Raw genomic sequence first — 20,978 nt, forward strand, 5'->3', positions numbered from 1 at the left:
ATGCCGGAATACAAAGCAAAACGCACAGCCTACGCATATTATTCAGTCAGGGGAAAGGCGGACGGGTGAAATGCGCTATGCGTGCAAAATTTTCAGAACGTGAAAATTACAACGAATCTTAACTGCTGGGCCATCTAGGCATGTATACCTCCGAACTGAAGGGTGTGCTTTGCACTTTCCTGCAGGATCTGCACACTGGATCCTTCAAGGTCTGGCAGCACCTGACGAAGTAAGGTTGTTCGTGATTTCAGTACTCCAAAAACTTCTGTGGGCACCTAGTACAAATACGCGTGTATACTGGGTCGCCTTGGTAAATTCATTAAAATGAACGGCATGTTTAACTATCCTCTAGGATGCGCAGGAAATAGGGAAATACTATAAAAAATTACCTTTAAGTCGTCATATACAGTGAGTGCATCGGCAGGTAAAAGGGATTTTATTTCCATCGTTTGATGATTTGAGTGGAAAAAAAAGGGGGGGGGGAGATATGTCATTCTTCGGAATTATAGTCGAATATAGTCGATTCAAAAGCCATTCACTGGCAGTGCAGACTGAATATCGCAAGCGACGAAAAAATTTTTAATTCAATTTATTTTGGTTTGATGGGCCCTGGAAGACGTCAAAAAGCGAGAAGTTCAAGTAAACAGCTTTTGTTATCGCAAGGATTTTTCTTAATGGTCTGTCGCCTGGGTGAACAACCATTAGGAATTCGAAGCAGTCAAGGCTGCGTAACAAATCTTCTATGGCAATTCAACCATTGTTATTTGGCCGGAGGTTGTCTATATAAGGCTTGTTGATCCGGTACAGTCATGTATACGATGCCTGGGAATGCGCGTCATACGGTGCCGTGGTACTTCGCTATCCGCGTGGGAAATGGAACATGGCTTAAGGCCGGCTAATTAGTCGTCTAATAAGCAGATTAGCGGAGGAACTGGAACACTGTGCGAGGTTCAAGGAGCGATTATATCCGGGCGTGCGAGTTCCATTTTTCGCAGCCGTTTCTGCAACAGGTTTCCTGCGGCCGAAAAAGTGTACCTATGCACGGCATGAATAAAAATAGATTCCTTCGATCGATCTCCATTTAAGCCCTCAAGAACCACACTCGTGCTCCACATTTATGGAGATCTTCGTCGTCTTCTTCTGCCTCTTGGTACATTCATTTTCCTTTCCTTTTCTTGTCTTTTCATAATCCAACGAAGGCCTGGAAACAACGCGGGATCGCGTATAAAACTGCGTATATTACTACCGCCAACTCAAGGGGGGAGGGGGGGGGGGGGGTCACCCAGGCAGGTTCATTTCAGAGCGTTAAGATCAGCAGTCATGCGTGCCACCTTTCGTACATCGGAGCCTCTTCCGCACAGGTGAAAGACAAAGAAAGACGATGCAAACGCAATCATCCGCATAATACCGAAGTAATTCAAATTCACCGCAGTATGGATCACGGTATGGAACTCGGTGTTTTTATCTCAGAAGAACGTACTTACGAATAAGAATGCCCGCAAAATGCATGCCCTTTCTTTTTTTTACAACCCCAACCGTGCGAGGCTTGCTCCTCTAAGCGTCAGGTTAAAGTTGGCGGCGTGCATTCTACTACCGCCTTACAGAATACGCGACTGTTTTGCCCGCTCTTAGGGCGACTGTTGTGCTCCTTGAACAACACAGGGACGGCAGCAGCCGTAACACAGCCTGCGTGCGTGAGCAACGGCAGCAGTCTGCGGGTCGGGCTTAGGGAACTTCGGCTTCTGCAGCGAGATTAGGCACGCACAAGAAAAGAGAGAGGGAGAAGGCCAAGGCAAGTGTTCACCCGAGGAGGAAGCTCAGTCGAGCTGGCACGCCCTGACGCCGAACTGCGCTGGAGCAGTCACGAACTTCGTGACTGCGGTTCTCCCTTTCTGGACCGCATCGCGCCGGTTTCGCCGCCGGAGTCGCACTGCGCGAGCTCCCGTAAGCGCCATAACTAACGCGTAAACAGATAAGCAGAAATAATGAATCGAGTAGAATAATTAAAACTGGGCCCTGCAGAACAACATGAACCGATTACCTTGGCAGTTGTGTACAGGTGTGTGAGGGCACCTAAACTATATGTGCCGGGTGCAGGTGCGCAAGTTCGAGAGTTTACTCCTGACCGCGTTATGCATGGCTGGTTTTCCAGCGAGCGTTGCGTGTAAGGCAGTAAGAAAGTAATGACTCTGCTCACGACCGTCAGCAAACTTGGCCAAGCTGTTGTGCCTAAGGAGCGAAACTTGGCACAGAATAGTCATATACGTAGCCAAAGCTGCCGAGAAGAAAACAAACCTCTAGACTGCTGATCCCTCGCGCTTTGACCAGATATTTCCACACAGTATTCAGCGCGCTCCGCTGTGCTCGGCTAGCTACCCATATACCGGGTGTTCCAGCTAAATATAACCATGATAGCCACAGTTGCTTATCCGCCATAAAACTCCGTATAACTAACTAACTAACTAAATATAACCAAACTTTTAAAAAAGGCGAAGTGTCCTAGTCCAGTGAAACCAGCTGAAGGTTGTTCATAGTCGCGTGGCCTAGTCTTAGTATTTTTTTCGCTCTTCAAAGTTAATTAATTAGTTAAGTTTAATTACCTAACTTTTTAATTATTGATTTCAGGAAGAAAGTGTCAATGAAAAAGTTTTAGATCACCTCGAAAAACCGCAAGTAGTGCTGCTTCCGTCAAGTTACGATTTACGTAGCTTCATTTATTGGCCTTAAAAGAAAGTTATCACGTGACCAGCTGCTCGCTCACTTCTCTGCCCCAACGTGCACCCAAGGTCTCATCGAGGAGAGTACTTCAGAAAAAAACGGATTTTATTCTTTAAGGCACGTCTTGGGACGTTGAGTGGCACAGTTGTCATGTGGAAGCTTTTTCTTATTGTGCGGGTTATGGTTAAAGGCCGGTAAAAAAAAACTACTTTATGTAAATATTACTTTGCTGCAAATGTCTAAATAAGCTGTTTCTCAAAGCGATCTACAACTTTTCCATTGACACTTTGTTCCTCAAGTCAATAATTAAAAAGTTAGTTAATTAAGATTAACTAATTAGTCAACCTTGAAGAATGAAAAAAATAAGGCAGACTAGGTCACGCGACTCTAAACGACCCTCATTTGGTTTCAGACGGCTAGGACATCCCGTGTTTTTTAAAAGCTTGGTTACATTTAGCTGGGACACCTGGTACAAAAAAAAAGAGCGTACGTGTCCTAGGATGAGACCTGGGGTGAGACCGTTCGAGTAGGCCTCCGGCTAAGCGCGTTTAGCATTCAGTGCATCTCTTTCACTAGGAGCACCAGCAAGGAGAAAACAATAGACTGCCGAGCATGTTTTCCTTCCTTGATTGCTCGTGCAAGGCTTTCTATTGGAATGTCGCCCATCAGACCAAGAAAAACAAGTGTTGCCTTTCAACGCCTATGACATATGCTTTCTATATATAGAGGAAACATGCAAATTCCAGTTAGTCTCAGCTGTATTTCTTGAGGTTTCAAACTGCTATATATTGTTTATATATTTTTCTAACTTGAGACACCTTACCATAGAACTTGCTCTTGCATCTCCCAAACCTGTATCAAATTTACGGCATTGAAACCCTCATTTTAATATCAGCATATTTGTCTCCGCCTCCCTGATTCCATGACTCTAATTTTTATATACCTTTCTCCCACTCCGTTTATCTAGCTCTCTCTCTACACGGCCTTCCTTTATCAGGCGGACAACTGTCAGCGCCAACAAGCGTCTTGAACGGAGAACCCGGTTTCGACTACCTTGAGGGGTGAAATCAGATAGTCCACGACCTGTGTCCACAGCACGCGTCCACGCACGCACGCTGTGAACGTTATCGTACTCCACTCAGCAGGGTTCGGGTGCAATCTAGTTTCTCTGGCGAAAGGCAGCGTGGCGCTCGTATACCTACTACGGGAACCACAGCGTGGCTGTCGCGAGCACGTTCCCGAGCAAGGGTTGTCACGTTCCACGATGGTTGCCCGCCCGCTGCTTGTGCATATATGCAGTACCGGCCACGTAGCTGTTGTTGGGCGCAGTCAACGACACCTTTGTAAGGTATGCACCCCGCTATCGCGGCTCACGAATTACCCGAGGTCCAAAGGCTGTCGAAGGGTGCAGCTGCATGCCGGCTAACTCTAGCGGAGCCCGGGGCGTGAGAATTGCGGCAAAGGCTGCGTGTAATAGAACGCACACTGCAAGATCAGCATGCTCAAAACTAGGGTATCGTAGCGAAATATCATTCCAACTTTTTCTTCTTTGTCTAATTTTTTATTAATACCATGCACAGCTATTCCTAAAAGTTTTTTAAGGGTTCATGGGGTCTTAACGTCCCAAAGCAGCTCCGGCTATGAGGGACGCCGCAGTGAAGGGCTATGGAAACTTCCATCACCCGGGGTTCTTTAACATGCACTGATATCGCACAGTGCACGGGCCTCTGGAATTTAGTCTCCATCGAAATTCGACCGCAGCGGCTGGGGTAAAATCCGTGTTTTTCGGGTCAGCACCCGAGCGCCATTCCCACTGAGCCAACGCGGTGGCTCTATTGCTAAAAGTGTGTGCACTATAACTAGTGTACTAAAACTAGATTTGCGTAAGTTTACCTAAGTGTATCCAAGCATAGGAGCATATAAGTGCACCTACGTGTAACTGTACCTGTGTGTTCGCCGATTCCTTGTGGCGCACATACTTGTTTCTTATTATAGCTTCTGTCATTGCGTTTACGAAAAAGGCCCGTGGGACACTGACCGCGGCATGCTTAAAGTGCCAGCAACCTACTAAAAGGAAATAAGAAGGAAGGAAAAATGAAGTATCCACCGATTTTTTTTTTCCATGGCCATAAAATAGTTAGAATGAGTGCGTACCGAGAATCACTCTGACCTATTTTAGAATTCTGCGGTTGTACGATGCGTACAAATATGCGTGACCGGTTTCGCTCGGCGAAAAATGAAGTTCGCGCACGTGTGTGTATGCCGTTAGGAAAAACAAAACGTACTGCAATTATTTTAGGAATGAAGTTGCACGAACAGGGAGCTATTGCTAGCATAACTTCCATCATGGGATAATTACTGCTTCTCATTTAGCGAGGCGCGCACTTTATTACTGAATGAGTTGGTGAGCGTTGCTTAGAGGATCAAAAGGAGCGCCGGACAGAGCCTGATCTTGAGCGGTACTCATTAATCACAGTGCCCTTCAATGCCAACGATCCAGCTCCGCCATGCACACACCGCTCTCTGTCCATGAGATATTTAGACGTCGATTCGGGAACCACTATAGCATGCAACGCTCCAAAAGTGATCATGAAGTACACAGCCTCGATTAGCTTGCAGTTTAAATAAGCTTCGAGGCTGGGATTGTATTATTGGCCACACCGTGGCGTTAACGCTTGCACCGAACGAGTGGGCACCATGAGTCGATAAGACGGTTGAATTGACGAACTGGCATTTATCAGATAATGGGAGGTGATACGTCACTTTTTCGAATCTACTGCGGCTACAACTTTGGTACCATTTCTTCTTTTTTTTGTTCGCTTAAATACCTTCAATTTCAGTAGTGCGCTTCCGAGCACGCCGTTCATTTTTGTCTCCATTTTCCTTCCAAGTCGGCGGTTTAGAGCCTTCATCGGAATCGACGGGCTACGGGTTTAACGAAACGGTTTGTCTGAATCGCAGTGAATATTTCCAGCACTGATGGTTTGCGCGCTAAGGATGCCCTTGCGGTACGGTCGCAGCGGACTCAATGTGCACAGATTAAGAGATGCAGGCATTAAGAGATGCGGCAGGGCATTGTTAATTCTGTTAGTCATGTGCCGTGTCGCTGAGATGTTTTGTTTGAAAGAGGAGACAGGCATGAATTGATTCTTAACTTTATATTTAGCAGATGGTGTCTGTGAGTAAAGACTATTGGAATGGTCGGTACGGCAGAGCTTTTTAAGAGCACGGATGAAGGCGCAGGCAGTGAAATTTATGGATTCATGCAAATAAAGGGCAAAAGCTTGCTTCAGCTTTTCATTTTATTGACAGCAGTGTCTCGATATTGCTATAAACAAGCACAAGGAAAGCTTCAGAGTCCTCCTAACAGACTCTCTACCGTGTGTTTTTGTGTCCCAAAGAAAATAATTTGCTAATTTGATTGGAATATCGATGCAGTGCTTATCCACTTTATCGCATCGCATGTCACGCGCATTCTGAAAATTACTAGATTAGAAGGAATGAAGACATGGGCTCAAGAAAGATCACCGAAGCAACTGAAATGAAAAAAGCTTGTCGTGATAGATGACGTACCGAGAATGAAATGAACAGTTCCAGTTTTAAATCGGGATCTAGATTACTCATCTAACCATTACCACTGCCTGCGCCTGTTTTTGTTCACTTCTTAATAAAGACAAGAAAGAGAGAAATAAAATGCGATGATATAAAACGAACCCACTAGGTTCACAAAGTGCGCTCTGCTTGAGCCTTTTGACTTCTTGACCGTGGCATCTTCTCCGAGCAGGACCGCGATTGTATCATTGCCAGTGTTTCCGCAGGAATCACGTGCGGCTGCGTTGGTTGTTGCACATTCTAGCTCAGCCGTCCAGAAAATATTAAATAAACCTGCATCCGAGACCGGATCAACGCCCGACCACCTGAGAAAGGTCACCCGAAAGAAGTACTTCAAAGCATTGTATAGGGGCTATTCTCAGCACGGCACAACTGAACCATCGTCGCCTCTGATACAAGCGAACAGGATGCTTCCATTGAAAGTTCAAAAACACAGACTTGCCACAAAGGCGAGGTGTACAGGGGTCCCGTAAGTGTGTATTCTCATTCAGAGTGCGAAAGCCTCGACCTCACACCACGAATTACTACCAAACATCAGAGTGAGCACAGACAGAAACGCCCACATGAATCGGTCGTCCTTTATATACCTTAACAATACAGCGTCTCGCGACTGTGACGACAGCTGGATGGATGCACTGCAAAGAAAAAGGTCAGGAGCCCGTGCCTTTCAGCCACATTTAACTGAAGGGTTCACGTAGCCGTCGATAGGGATGTGCGCTAGCGCGGGGCTGGAACTAAGATAGGAAAAGCATAGAGGAACCGCACGCCGCAGAGGAAGGCGCGGGAAAGTACCATCGCAGGCGATGACACAAAGGATGAGACTATGCATTTGCTACGGAGAAGAGAAAGGGGACCCGAGCGCACGCTTTGCATTCATGCATTTAATTGATAATGCGCGGCTACGGGCTCTGCTGCTCTTCCATCTATGGCCTGTGCTGCGGTCACTTCTAAACATAGCAATTTACGTATCGAGTCCCGAAGAGTGGAACGGGAGATAAAGGAAGCGATTTTGTGCCAGCATATGCTCATTTGGCATCTGACATAGGCGGTAAACTTGAAGCGTTGTCGGATTACGCGGGCCGACGTGCTTGTTTTTTTTTTTTTAATGCGAAAGCTGGACAGACAAAAATGAATCGCAGTGGTAAGGCATGTAACGTCTTGGTTAAATGAACCCCATCTCCACAACGGCATGCATTATCTATGTTCATCCATTCCGGGCAGTGAGGACTTCGATGATTAGGCGCTGAAGGGACCACGCGAGAACGCATGTAACAACGTTGAATACTGAATAAACATATAAATGCGTGTTCTTTGGTGGCTGAGGTGTTCTCGTGCGATCGCAAGAGACGTTCGAATGAAACTCCAAGTCAGAATAGGAAAAAAAAAAAAAATGTCCACTCCATGCATCGAGGGATTTTAAAACGGAATACACACTCGAAAGGTTGCATGCGTCGATTGTTTCCGCGGGTTCGTCTTTTAGGGAGGATGCTTCTAGAACATGTTTTGAAAGGAAAGCGCGAACAAATTTTTCGAACATTTTTCTTCTTTCCCGCTTCCTTGAATAAGACTGCGCTGGGGGCTAGAGTCTTTGTTCTCTATGCAGATACATGGACCATAACTTCCCCAATCCATTTTATCGAAAGCCAGTTGACTGACACTGTTCATGTGCACTATGATGTGTGTGCGATGTATGCTCTACCAGCGGTTTCTTTCGCTGTAATTCGTTTTTGTTCGTTAGCGCCCTTTAGCCCAATGCAGGGTAGGCAATGTGTATTGGCACCTATGTGCTCTGGAAACGGAGAGGACTGGCTCTCTTGCGGGGACGCCCGCAGAGAGCTATGTTTCCTCTGTTGCATCGCCTCCGAACGTTGCTTTTGAAACATTTAAATGAGGGACTTGTCGTGCAGGGGGAGGAAGCCTTCCTCCTGCACTGGTCCACTAGATTCATTGTTGTTGTGAACAAAAGAGTCACCACGCCTATACTTCCATACTAGGAAGGTTGCGAAGTGCTGTGTTTTCTGTTTTTTCCGTTTGCCTGTTTGTACATAAGTACGAGATGGGTTTACATAAAACCAGCTCTTCTTATCTTGAACTGTAAAAATCGACCACTTGTGATGTGATTTTGAATGCAGTCCACATTGTGAACTTGTTGAACATGTCTGTTGAATTGTAGATCTTTTGGTAAACAATAAATTCTCTTAAAAGGCAACTGGACGTAAGGCTGGTTACCCTACCTACTTTGTCTTTATCTCCTCTCTTTGAGTCACTCTTGCTCCAAATGTTGCTGCTTGGTGTATACGATACCAGCCCTTCCCTCTCTCTCTTTCCCGCTCTTTCACTCTATCATCCACAACCTCCCGCAGGGGAGGCGTCCAGTCTGAGTGAAGCCTATATAATGCACCTTTATTTCCATCATAACAGCGCCCCATCTGAACTTCCACCGTGGCCCCATTGTTGGTATGTTCGCGAAAGTGAGGTCGCAGCACGAGTTCATTACAGATGAAAAATGCTTTAGGAAGGCTGCAAGCGGGCTTTAAAAGAAAGACTGGAAAGTTGAGGAAAAGAAAGACGAAAAGGAACCCTACATCGTGGTCATAGCAAGAAGACATTTTCATATTTGAGAAGGGAACTCATGTTGCCAGTGGTGGCGACGTGCTCCAGGCTTCCAATTGTATAGTGAGCATAAAACGCTCACCGTGAGTCGCAAGGTCGTTATAACACAACGCATCATTTCCTCTGACACCGGAATACTGACAACAAAAGGAGAATTTCGCCGCCGGTCGCTAGGGCTTGCAAGCGCACAATGACATTAAACTGTTTCGTGTATGGCACGCTTCGATGAGCTGATCGTTCAAACGTTTTGTCTTATTCGGTACGCGAGAGGTAGAAGATACTCAACGTTAAGATGTCCGGGAAGGTGCACAAAACACCGGGCGTGTCCACAGGATGCTTTGCGGAAGAGAGGTGCCCAGAGGCAGCGGTGAAGGCAAGAAGAGAATGAGACACGAACGATACCGCCATCTGAATGCACGGGGAACATAAAGCTGGAAAACCTTGCGCGCATCATATAGTGTACTTTGCGAAGGTGGGAATGAAGTTGGCTAACCGTGGGCCGTTCATACACCCCTGCGTGCGTCTGCTGTATAAGCGCGGGCTTCAACAAAGCATTCTGGATGCCCGGGCAAAATCAAGACATTGGAACGGACGTCTCTTGCACGTTGCAATGACATGAGCACGGGCCTTGTAGTAGGACACGCAATTGGTGTCAATTATCCAGAATTACTTGATACAATATCAGTAACCATTCATGTGTAGTCTTCCGGCTGTCAGTTTTGATGATAGCGTGTAACGGGTGCCGAAAAGCACCCTCAAGGGGTCCATCTCGTTCACTGAGCTTGAAACATGCAGTTTATATCTGGTTCAGCAAAATGGGCACAGCATACCACGTTATATTACACCGCTTACTTAATCATTCCACCATTAGAAAAATTTCAAGCGGAACATTAGTTCCAGAGCTAAGAAAATAAAAGAACAGTAGGGACCGGGGCAGATGAGGGCTGTCAGAACTGCAATACATACGCTTTGTTTCCTCAAGCGTGCGTAATGGTGTCCGTGTAATTAAAATCGCAATTGGTCGGCACTACGCGCCGCGTGATGTCTCCCTTTTCCCTGGTGTTATCTTTCGTGCTGTTCGCAATAATAGAGACCGCTGCCTTTTCGCACCGTCACCGAGGCTCCAACAGACTGTATGCAGTTACCTCCTTCAAGGTATTCGATACGTCAAATTATTGAGGCAGCAGCTCTGACTCGTCAGCATTGCCGCTGTCACATGTCGTTTTAATCACTTGCGAAGAGCTAAGATGGCAACACACCCTGAACGCTGCCAGGGGCATAGACTTGAGGGCAATAACGCACCAACTTCCATCCACAAGAGGAACCACCCCGGGCCTCCCGCCCTGCACGACCAAGATGGCGTCGAGAGCCGCAGAATTAAATTGCTGAGATAGAGAGACAGAAAGGAGGGAGAGAAAAAAGCGGGAAAGGGTAGGTGATAGGACAGCGCATGCTGCTCGCAGCTAAATATGCCTCAGGTATGAGAAGGGAGGCATAGAGGACCTACCGCCAACTGTCCGCTCCCACTCTCCTCTATCTCTGCGTGGCCCCCAGCGAGAGTGGCATCAGCGATTTGTCATGCTTGGCCGCGACTTCAAGGACGCTAGATGTCCGAAAATCCCCTCAGTCTTCCTCGCTCCATATCTCCCTGCGGTTTGGCGCTGTGAGAGCGGTGACAGAAACGAAAACAGCATCCCTCCCGGGGCTAGGAACTGGTTCAGCCTCAGCACAGGGCGATACTCGGAGATACGAAATCTGAGTAGGCATGGAACCTCAAACCATCAGTAGGTCAGCTGTAATTCAAGGCAGCAATTACAGCGCATCAGCGTTCTGAAGGACGCATGGCATGCCATCGAAGACGAATCGAGCGAGAAAATAAAAAAAAGCTAAGGAAAGAGTGGTTTAGACGCTTTTTGATGCATTGGGAAGTTAGTGTTCATTTTGGCTCTTCGATGGAGGCTGTGTGCTCTCTACCGAGTGTTTTTCAAGTGTTGATCCCAGGCTTTATCGCTCTCTCTCCCGTAATCCGTGTTAAATACCGAATAACGACAATTGATGGCAACTTTGGAGCGTATTCTTCTTGTGTAGTCATATCTTCGACTTGGAGTGAGCTCATCAATGAAATAAGGGCCAGTTACTGTTGATAATTATTGCTGATCATTGTTTGCTCTGAGCGGCAGCTGACAGTCTCAGTCGCGGTGTAGCGAGGTTCGCATTCCTCGCAATCTTGGAAGAAGAGAGGGGAACAGAAGCGGTTATAAAACAAAACATCTCGGTCGGGGAACACTAGTATATGGCGAGCTGCTACAGCACAGGAAAGGCGAAAAGTGGGCGAGTTGGTGTCATTTTTGCCAAAACTAACCAGAGCGCAGTCTCTGCGGAAAAAGTTGGATGGCGGTCTTGTGGCGACGCTTCGGTCTCCAGGCAGCGACGGCTGCGCTCCAAAGGTTATCCCAAAGCAGTAACAGAGTCGATAACGGGATTTTGGAGCGTCTTGTGGTGCCAAGTTTTCGTTTCGTCGGTAGCCGCGAGTATCGGCTTGAACCACCACGCATATTTTCTACACCTTTCCACAGCTCTTTTATCCTTCTCACAATGTCCCTCCAAATATACGGATAAGCCCATATGTACACTGAAGCAGGCATACAAGACATGCAGTCTTCCGCCTTCTGTGTGTAAACCCTTTCCTGAAGCCCGTTCTCTCTTTTCTTGGTCGTTGAGAAACGGATGGGCAGACATATATCGCTTCCGCTTCCCCATACGGCACGCCTGATGTGACGTTGGAAGAGGCGCGCACCGCCCTGGACGAAATAGTGGCAGGTCACGATTCAGCCGAAACACACACATAAAAGTCACTGCGGACGGCATCGTGCACGAAGGCTCCAAACGGGGACACCGAGCATTTCTCGCAAGCGGGCGCTAGAGGGAGACCAACGCCTCTGGGTACGCGGAGTTGCCCTGAAGCGACTATTGCGGACGTTCTGAGTGCAATGGATGCTACTGATGTTGCGCGTGCTGCTTCTCTTTATGCGTTAACAAGCTGTCAGCTCAAAGAGCCGGCTCTCTCCGGCTAACTTAGAGCGCAGCCTTTTAAATGGGGTTGGAATTTGTGTCAAACTTGCTTTTAATTTGGCACCGAGGCCGCTGTAAAAAAAAAACAAAAAAAAAACGGTTTATCTGCGCCCAGATGAGTTCATGTCGGTTGCGGTCCAACCTCTTTATGCGGCCTTTTAGGCCAAATGCTGTATTAGCATAGAAGATTGACCAAGCATACAAAGTCTAGAGCCGCTTTATTCCTCTATTTTCGTGAATCATTCCCTCTATGTCTTTTAAGCTATTTCTTATAGCAAATATGTCTACACTTAATGGAATGTATATATAGTTCACCAAAACCGGCAATATTGCCGCTAAGCCCACAAAGTGATCGTTCCGTTTTGGCGAACCTTTCTCTACTAATTTGCAGTGTCAGCTATCGTGAATACACACAAGTAGTTTTCTCTTGGAAAGAAAAAAAACTCTTTAAATGAACGACAAGTCTTATGCTATGAGGCCAGGTTAGTCTTGACGAGCTTATTTGTATTTTGATGGCGTCTGCAGAGAGCCAGGGCTATTGGGAGCGAGCTAGTTGGCAGACAGACAGCATTACGAGCCGACGATCCCATGAGATGATTAATCTGCTCAGCTGCGGCCATAGTAAAGTGCGCTTAGCGATGCAAGTATGTTTCCTTCCAGTAAATTTATCTTGCGAGCGCTTTGTTAATACATTTGTGAGTAAAGCAATACAGGCTGCTTATTTTGTGGTTAATGGTTTAGGGGGCTTTAACATCCAAAGACAACTCAGGCTATGGGGACGCCGTAGTGGAGGGCTCCGGAAATTCGACCCCCTGGGGTTCTTTAACGTGCACTGACATCGCACAGCACACTGGCCTCTAGCATCTCGCCTCCATCGAAATGCCACCGCAGCGGCTTTTAAACGCGTGTTCTCTGCTCGGAACTACGACTCGACACCAAATTGCGGTTACCATGCAGTCTTAACACACCCTGAGTCCGCGACTTATATTTTGTGATTTAAACCTTCTGCATCTGTTTTTTAATGCTGTAACACCTTGCAGTTCTACGAATTCACTTGTGCAAAAAATGCAGTGAACCGAAGGCATGAAAAACCTAGCAAAGGAAAGCTTATAAGCAAAGGTAGGTGGCGCTGAAATAAAGTTTGTATACATTAATTTCTGCACAGTTTTGCACATAACATCATGCGTAGAGCAACTATACTTGTATGTAAACAACAGTGATTGTTTACGCTGACTAATCGGCGTAGTTATTAGTCTGCACTTGCTGTAGAAAGAGCTTTGATCTTAAGGGACACCGTAGAGCGGCACACTCCGGATTCATTTCAACCATTTAAATTATTTTCTTTGCGCCTAAATTTCAGCACACATGCGTCTTTGGATTTCGCCTTCCTGAAAATGCGGCCGCTACGGAGTGCACTACTTTAGCCTCACGCATAGAGCCGATCGCCATAGGCACTGAACACAGTAGTAGATGTGGCTGTCAGACTATAGGATGACGACAAACGCAGCATTTTGTTCGTCACTCACTAACATCTACCAGCGATCCCCAAGGCGTGTACCACGTACTTGGCCACAAAGCATCGGCACAGCCCTCGGATATGCACCGGCCGGTCATTGACACCATCCGGACAGCATTAATAACGGAAGAGGGACATACGTCCACGTGGACCGTGATGCGTGCGTTCATCACTTTTGCACTGGCAGTGAATGCCCGGCGGGCATGGCTGTGCGTGTAAAGGGGGGACATTGCGCACAGGCGTGTAGACGCTATTTATTCGCGTGCGCAAGAGAGAGGGTAGTAGACGGGTGCGAAATCGCCAGCGTGCGCTCCTCACAATGGGGACATTCTCGACCTGCCTTCATCCCCCGTCCTCCGCTTATTCGCATCAAAGCATTATTCGCATCAAAGCCTTTGAGGGACGTGTCGTCGTTCTGGTATCATGCGTTGGTTCGACTGCGTGAAGCCCTTCGCAAGCGCTGACTGCATGCACCTTCTCCGCCGGCCCGAGATCACCGTGCAGACACTTCGACGAGCCACAAATATAGTATCTAGATGAACAGTAAAGATGTATACATACCTTTAAAAGTTTTCGTCATCCTTCCTCACAGTGAAAAAATGGAAACGTTGGTAATACCCAACTCCCACAAGATCACTAATCATTACCATTGCATTACCATTATTATTATCATTATCATTACCGCATTACCAAGGACTAGAAAACCACTTTTTCTTCGTGAAGTCTTACCACCAAAACCCATTTGAAAAACATCCCAATCATGGGTGCGAGAGAGAAGAACAGAGTTTGGGGGCTGGGTATGGGCTGCAGGGGTCTGTTTCGGAATACAAAAGTACTGACTGCAATAATTTCGCCTGTAGAAAGCCCCACATACAGCTGTAGCGGTGAAAATAGACGTTGATGCTCATCAACGTAACAAGGAAAGCGACGACGTCAGCCACAGTCTGGTGAGGGCAGGCGCAGCGCTGTAAAGAGGAAACAAATTGTGCTGCGCCAAGTCCTATGTTAAGCACTTGTGCTGATGTAATGCCACATGTCCAGAGCTAGGAAGGAAAGCTGCACTTATCTTTTCCTCGCCGCAACTCGCTGCGGAAAAAACCAGCGCAATCTTCCTTCTGGCATAGCTGACTGAACACGTGAATTTTCTCAACATTGCCTACAGGGAAAGGCGGCACTGCTGTAGATTATCTGCCGCACGCATGCCGGGAAGTGTTTGCTTTGCATACGGCTGATATATAAGATTTGGCAGAAAACGAGGGCTCAGCTTAATTTAAGGACAACGCAGTGTGCGATGGAAAGAAAAATGATAGGTGCAACGTTATGAGATCGGAAGCGGGAGGAGGGAGTGAGGAAGAAATGGGCTTGGGCAGGGCATGCAATGCGAAGGCAAGGTAACCGCTGGTCCTTAAGGGTAACGGAGTGGATTCCAAGAGAAGCAAACGTTGCAGGGGGCGGCAGAAAGTTAGATGGGAGAGGATTAATTGGAGAGACATGGGAGAGGCCTCTGCCATGCAGCGGGCGTTGTCAGGCTGATGATGATGATGATGAGAAAACATGGATTCAATTGGTATAATACGACTTTTCTCGAAGCAAACCTTCTGGGAATGCATTGTTGATTTCAATACAGGCCAAATATCAAATATTTAATTGCAATTAATTTAACAGGATAATAATAATCGTATGATCTATATAATTTACTCTGTGCACCGTGTGGACCATCGCGGCGAAACAATATTTAAAGCCGAATCTATATTTTCAGGCAAACACTATTGAAGACATGCATATACGACGTTCCCTTTCGCACTGGCATTTTCATTGTGGATGGAATGCTATCAAAGAAAGTCACCAGGAAAGTGCCACCCCGTTTTTTCTTGAAAGTAACTTTAACGAGCTGTATTACTGAGCTCTGTTGAAGACAAGGTATTTTTGCTGTAGAGTTCCGTATTGCGAACTGATAAACGAGAGAGCGAGCGATAGAGGAAGAAAGGGGAAAGCAGTGTCGAGCAGTGGATGAGCACATGTGTATTCAGCAAGCGGCTTTTAAAGCTAACAAGCAAGCTTAATTTATTCTGCAGTGATAACTGTCACATGGCCTTGTTATGGAACGCAAGCTCACTATTAAACGCTCACTTGATCTGTTGGGCCTTTTGATTCTGCAAACACACAATTTACTCGATCAGTTATAATTTGTTGAAGTTTTCGAATGGAAAAGTGAGCTCTAGCTGGCAGGGTTTACGCGATACACTGTGGGTTGAATGCCACAGTTCGGGACGTGCCGATTACATGAACGCTTCAAACATAACAATTTTATCTGCGCGTAGCTGTGCTTCATTTCGTTCGAGCGTTGCCGCTGCATCTCCGGCAGACTACTGCGTTATTCTGCATGAGAGACTGCAAAAACCGCGGGAAGTGATCGTGGTCTGAAACTAAATATCCGCAGAGCATGCCATTCTTCCCGGAAAGAAGGGTATTAATGCCGTTCTGCCCGGCCTATCCACAAATACGCTTAGAAACAAGCGAACGCTAGGGAACAATGAACTAACACTCTGTGTGGAGAAGTGACGCTCTCATCCGCTGGGCGCAGTGCAAACGAAATGGCGTCTCAGATGCGTTCGTGTGCACTGTACGGAACGATCAACACGAAACCATTCGCGGCAGGTTTCAACATGAGCCAGGTCGGAAGGCATCTTCGCGTGAGGTTCACGCGAGGAATAGCTGAACGCCCTAAATGTACGTAGAGAAAGAGATAGGCGGGAGGGAGAAAGATAACTGACGCTTCTCTTGTCCCGGCTTTGGACGGCCCGCAAGCCTCAAAATAAGAAGCACAAATATAAAATGTGGACGGAAAGGAGGAGAAGTTGAGGGAGAGAGAGAGGCGTGTAATCTTCGGCCCTGTTGCACCACAGATGCCTCCAATGCCGAATGCCACACCCTGTGCTATCCCGCGACCCTGTGTAGAGTACCGTCAGCTTACTAAAGCCGTAGCCGCCAAAATGGCGGAAGTGGTGCTGACGCAATGCGCCCCCTGTTGGAACGCCGGCGAACTAAGAGTGCCGCTACGCGGTTCATTAATTGCAGGTTCAATAAACCATTCGATGCCCGATAGGCTGATCATCACGCTCCCACTTAAGCAGGGCGGCCGGGTGCCGACTGAAGAAGCGCAATGCGCTGCTGACCATTGGGTCGACCATATTTGTTGTCGGCGTCGATGCCCAAGACGTGTTGGCACACACTTGATTGGAAGGTAACTGAAATATATGCAACCGGTGCCCTAATTACCGAGGGTGCGGTAAAAAGTTGGGGATGGCTCTCGCACTTTTTTTTTGTGTGTGTACGTGCAGCCGCGCGCTCTATAGGGCTCTCTCTATATGTGTACTCCATGTTCTTCCCGCCTAGCTTGAACCAAACCTCTAACTAGGAAATAATGTGGCGGGGATGCTGCGGATGTGGACGTCAGTAAGTGCAAAAGCATAGCATTTTATTTTTTCTCTTGAAGTTTTTTCGGTTAAAGTCTAAAGGTAGCTCTAATAAGCATTATAAAATGGATGGATGGCTAGCTGAGCCCCTGAGTAGTGCCTCTATCCCTGGACCAAAATGGTGCCGGCCACAGCCTCAAAGTGGTACGCTAGACTTCACTTCCCAGTGACCACATTGGTCGGTCATCCGGTCCTCCCGCGAGGTTGGGGTGGGTTTGGGAGTGGTTGAGGCAGTAGAGTTCGTCTTGAACGGCCACGTCATGTGAAGAAGGTTGGACAAATTTAGAAATGGGAGCTACACCTTCCTCATCTAAAGGAAATTCACGCAGCTCACATGTGGAGTTATTAATAAGCAGGAAGCAATCCACCAGGGGAGGGTTTCTGCTTGACACATGTGGCACCGATAAGTTCACCACAAGCAAGTTTTTTTTTGGTGCACAGCATCAAGTTAAAAAAATGAATGAGTGATGTTATGCGCCACTTCATTAATTCTGTCTCAGAAACTGTCGAGCTGTAATTAAGTGCGACTAATCATTTCGGTTTGAGAAGTAAGCATAGTAGTGCCTGACAGGGATCTTATTGGGGGTGTACGGAGGACTCTCTTTGGAATGAACGGCGTCGCGGTTGCAATAATTCTTTACTGAAAACTCTCACCGTCGCCTCACTGACAATGAGCATGTTATACGTGCCGTCAAAGCAGGGAGTTTTCGAGAACGTTTCATCACGAGAGCGATGTTCCATGTAGACCTTAGAGTGGACTGGACCGTCACGCGGTGCTGGGAAGGAGTAAGGGGAAAAGCTATCACTGTTACGTTACTCAGTGAGAGAGGGGAAACTCTGGGAATCCTTGATCAATTGGCTGGAAATGAGCTACAGTTGGCCTGCTAGTTTTAATTCAGCCGCCTGTTTCCCTCCCTTCTTGTGAATCTACCATTATCCGCTGATAACAAAACTGTCGAATTTTAATCCAAGTAACTGATATGAGATTTAACTGGTCGATTCCGTCGTTTTATTATCTCCTGGTTTTACGCTCAGCTTAGTTAAATTTGTCTCCACAAAGACGACGTATTTTCAAGGTGGGTACCCTCCTAGAGACCCCTTTGAAGCTCCCCCCTACCCCCCAACCATCCTTCTCCTCCCTTAATCTACTCCTGAAGGGCCAGTAGGCATCTGTACAACATCGACAAACACTGTCAGCGCACCACATCTCTTGTAAGGACGTGATCTTTGACTTCCGCCGTACGTCCGCCGCGGGATGCTTCGCTCTCTCCGCAACTGGTTCGCGCGTCAAAGGAAGCGGGCCACCGCGGCGGCAAGCGTCGCCAAAACGTCACCGCTGCTGCGACAAAAGAGTACAGCGCGCAACAACGCTGATAGGACACGCGGCCTCGCGACCTGAGCCATGTTCAACCGCTGTTCGGTGCTCTACAGCTCTTTACCGGGGCCCCGGGGTACGCAGGGGACGTCCCAGGAAGCATTTGCAGAGCATTTGCGGAAACAGCTGCTGCTGCCTCTGCTGCTAAGATGACCTCGTTGATGGTGTAAAGACATGCCACGAGAACACAGCTTAATCGCTATAAGGAGCATGGATTCAGTGCAACACATTAATACTAATAACAGTTTCCTGGACTGTTTTCACAGATGCATAAATTCAGAAGTGCCTCTTTATCCTCAGGTAGGCGCTGTAATTGGTCGTCTTTATATGCAGCCTAAGGTCATTAAATGTATATTATGTTGATGGCTGGCAGCTTCAATGTCGTTGGTAGCAACGGCCGTGCCTCACAGGCCGCGTAAAACTTGAGTAGCGCCATGACCTGATTCGCTGCGCCGAGTTGAATACAGCGTCAATGTGCGACTCAATTTAATTGCTGATTTATACTTTAATAGTATCCATGTGTTCAATAAACCGTATCAAATACCTATCCACTGTGTGGGGCCAGGCTGACAGAACGCTGTCTGCCAGTTCTTGGGAGGAGAAAAAATGACTGGCGGTTTAGCACTGCGAAGCATGAAATATTGTGCGAAAGCACCTTTTTTGGCAGGTGCTTACCAGCGCTATGTACTTGACTGAAAGCACTATTAAGGTGTCCATTAACCCTGGGAAACAGTTATGCGTGTCTTCAGGGGTTTTTTGTCAATGGCAATGTACGCCTGCGGCCTATGCCCCAGTGCTGAGTCACGTCCAACATTCTCGGACAAAAATTTGAATATTGGAAAGCTGTGAGGTACTGTTGTGGAAATATTGAACGTAACAGCCAATTCTTCCGATGTGCAACAAAATTTTTCCTCTAAATTGTTTCCATAGCTCACATCGAGCAGTTAAGACTGCCTTGGAGAACCGATGGCGAACGCTTTTGATGGTAGCAAAAACACTAATAGCAAAAACAATGCAAGCCTGACGACTGGGTCTGCTTTCTGGCTTTCTGCGTGCATGCCTTCGAACTGGCATTCGAAAAATGCACTGAGATCTTCCTATATGTTGGTAATATTTATGTACAGTGGGTTTGTTGGCAGTCGGCCCCCCATTGGCACGTAATGCTATGTAAAGTTCATTGCACATTGTTTGAGTGCGATAAAAAGTAGAAGTCTCTTACGGCGACACCAAAGAAAATTCGCGGACGCGCCAAGCCTTTCTCCGCGGTATATTACAGGAGTAGCCGCGTACAAGTACAGAGGGAAAGACGACCGTCTACGACAAGGCGCGTAACCTGGATTTGTTTCATCAAGGGCATCCTTTGATACCCTCTTGGAGAGTTGGTTTTGCGACTACGTTATCCGGACAGCCCCAGATACATTTGGCGATAACTTCATGTGAACATGTGAGCCATGCCGTCAATGTCACTGCGCATGGTCACGTAGTACAAGCTGCGTTCAACGAACCAGGCCTTATCGCCCTATGTCACGCGTGCAGTCCGGCCCTTGCGGCTGGGGCGTTTTAGGCGAGTATTCTGCCCGCGTTGGGCCGCTAATGTCAGAGGAAGAACAAATTAAAGCGAAATAAAAAAGGCTGACCAAAGGCCCTAAAGACACGGAAGGATTCAGCCAGAAGGAAGCGTTGCGGTTGCCACAGAGAGAAGATAGGACGATGGAAGTGAGCGTAAGTAGCCACAGTTTCGGAGACCGCAAGACGTAGGGGCCCGAAGAAACTCCTGTCAGGCACTCACTTCAAGCAGTGCTCATTACATACGTGGGCGCAATCGCGTCGATGACACCATTTGATAGCGCTGCCGACGCCATGGGCGACGCGAGTCTTCACCGCAGCCGACTGTAGGAGACGTCAAGTAAGCCGACACAATCCATTCGTTTACCCGCTCGTCGTCCGTTGCTGACGCGGCGCCGAGATCACCGAGATTTTGGCCGCAATTGCCGCGTTTATCGCAGCAGCGACCGTTAGTATGGCGTCTGCCGCGCCGACTGTTGTGGAATGAATCGAGTCCCTGCACCTCTACTGAAGGCGCTATATATTTCAGCTCACGCCTCATTACTGAGTATGGTAACTAGCTATTAGCGCGTTTATCAGAAGGGTGGTGTTTCTCATTCCTCGGCGAACGCCACTTTTTTTTCTTCAAATTAACCACATTGTTGTTCCCAAATATACGCGGACACTTGGACTGAAATGGTTCCTGCGGCCGAGTAATCGAAAAATGGTTTGCCTTGAAAAGTAATCCTGTGATATTTCGCATTACCGCTATATGGCGACATTACTTCGCTTGTTCTTTTAACGGCGAAAGCCGTTGCCCATCGATTTTTAAATACAAAGTGGCGTGCATAGGCTCACAGAACCAAGACAATAATAATCATTTCAACATATGCCTGTAGAAAGTCGTCACCGCTAAGGCTTTAGCTGGCAGTTTCCGAAACTCTGTGCTGCAGCTACCCTATAGTTGGAGATGTGGCGAGCCAGATGTAAATTCTCACCTAATTTTAACATGCCAGGCAAGGAGTCAGCGTTTAATTAATTTCTTTTTCCC

Source organism: Amblyomma mixtum, chromosome 2 (genome assembly GCF_055824585.1).
Source record: "Amblyomma mixtum isolate Tamu chromosome 2, ASM5582458v1, whole genome shotgun sequence".
NCBI lineage: Eukaryota > Metazoa > Arthropoda > Arachnida > Ixodida > Ixodidae > Amblyomma > Amblyomma mixtum.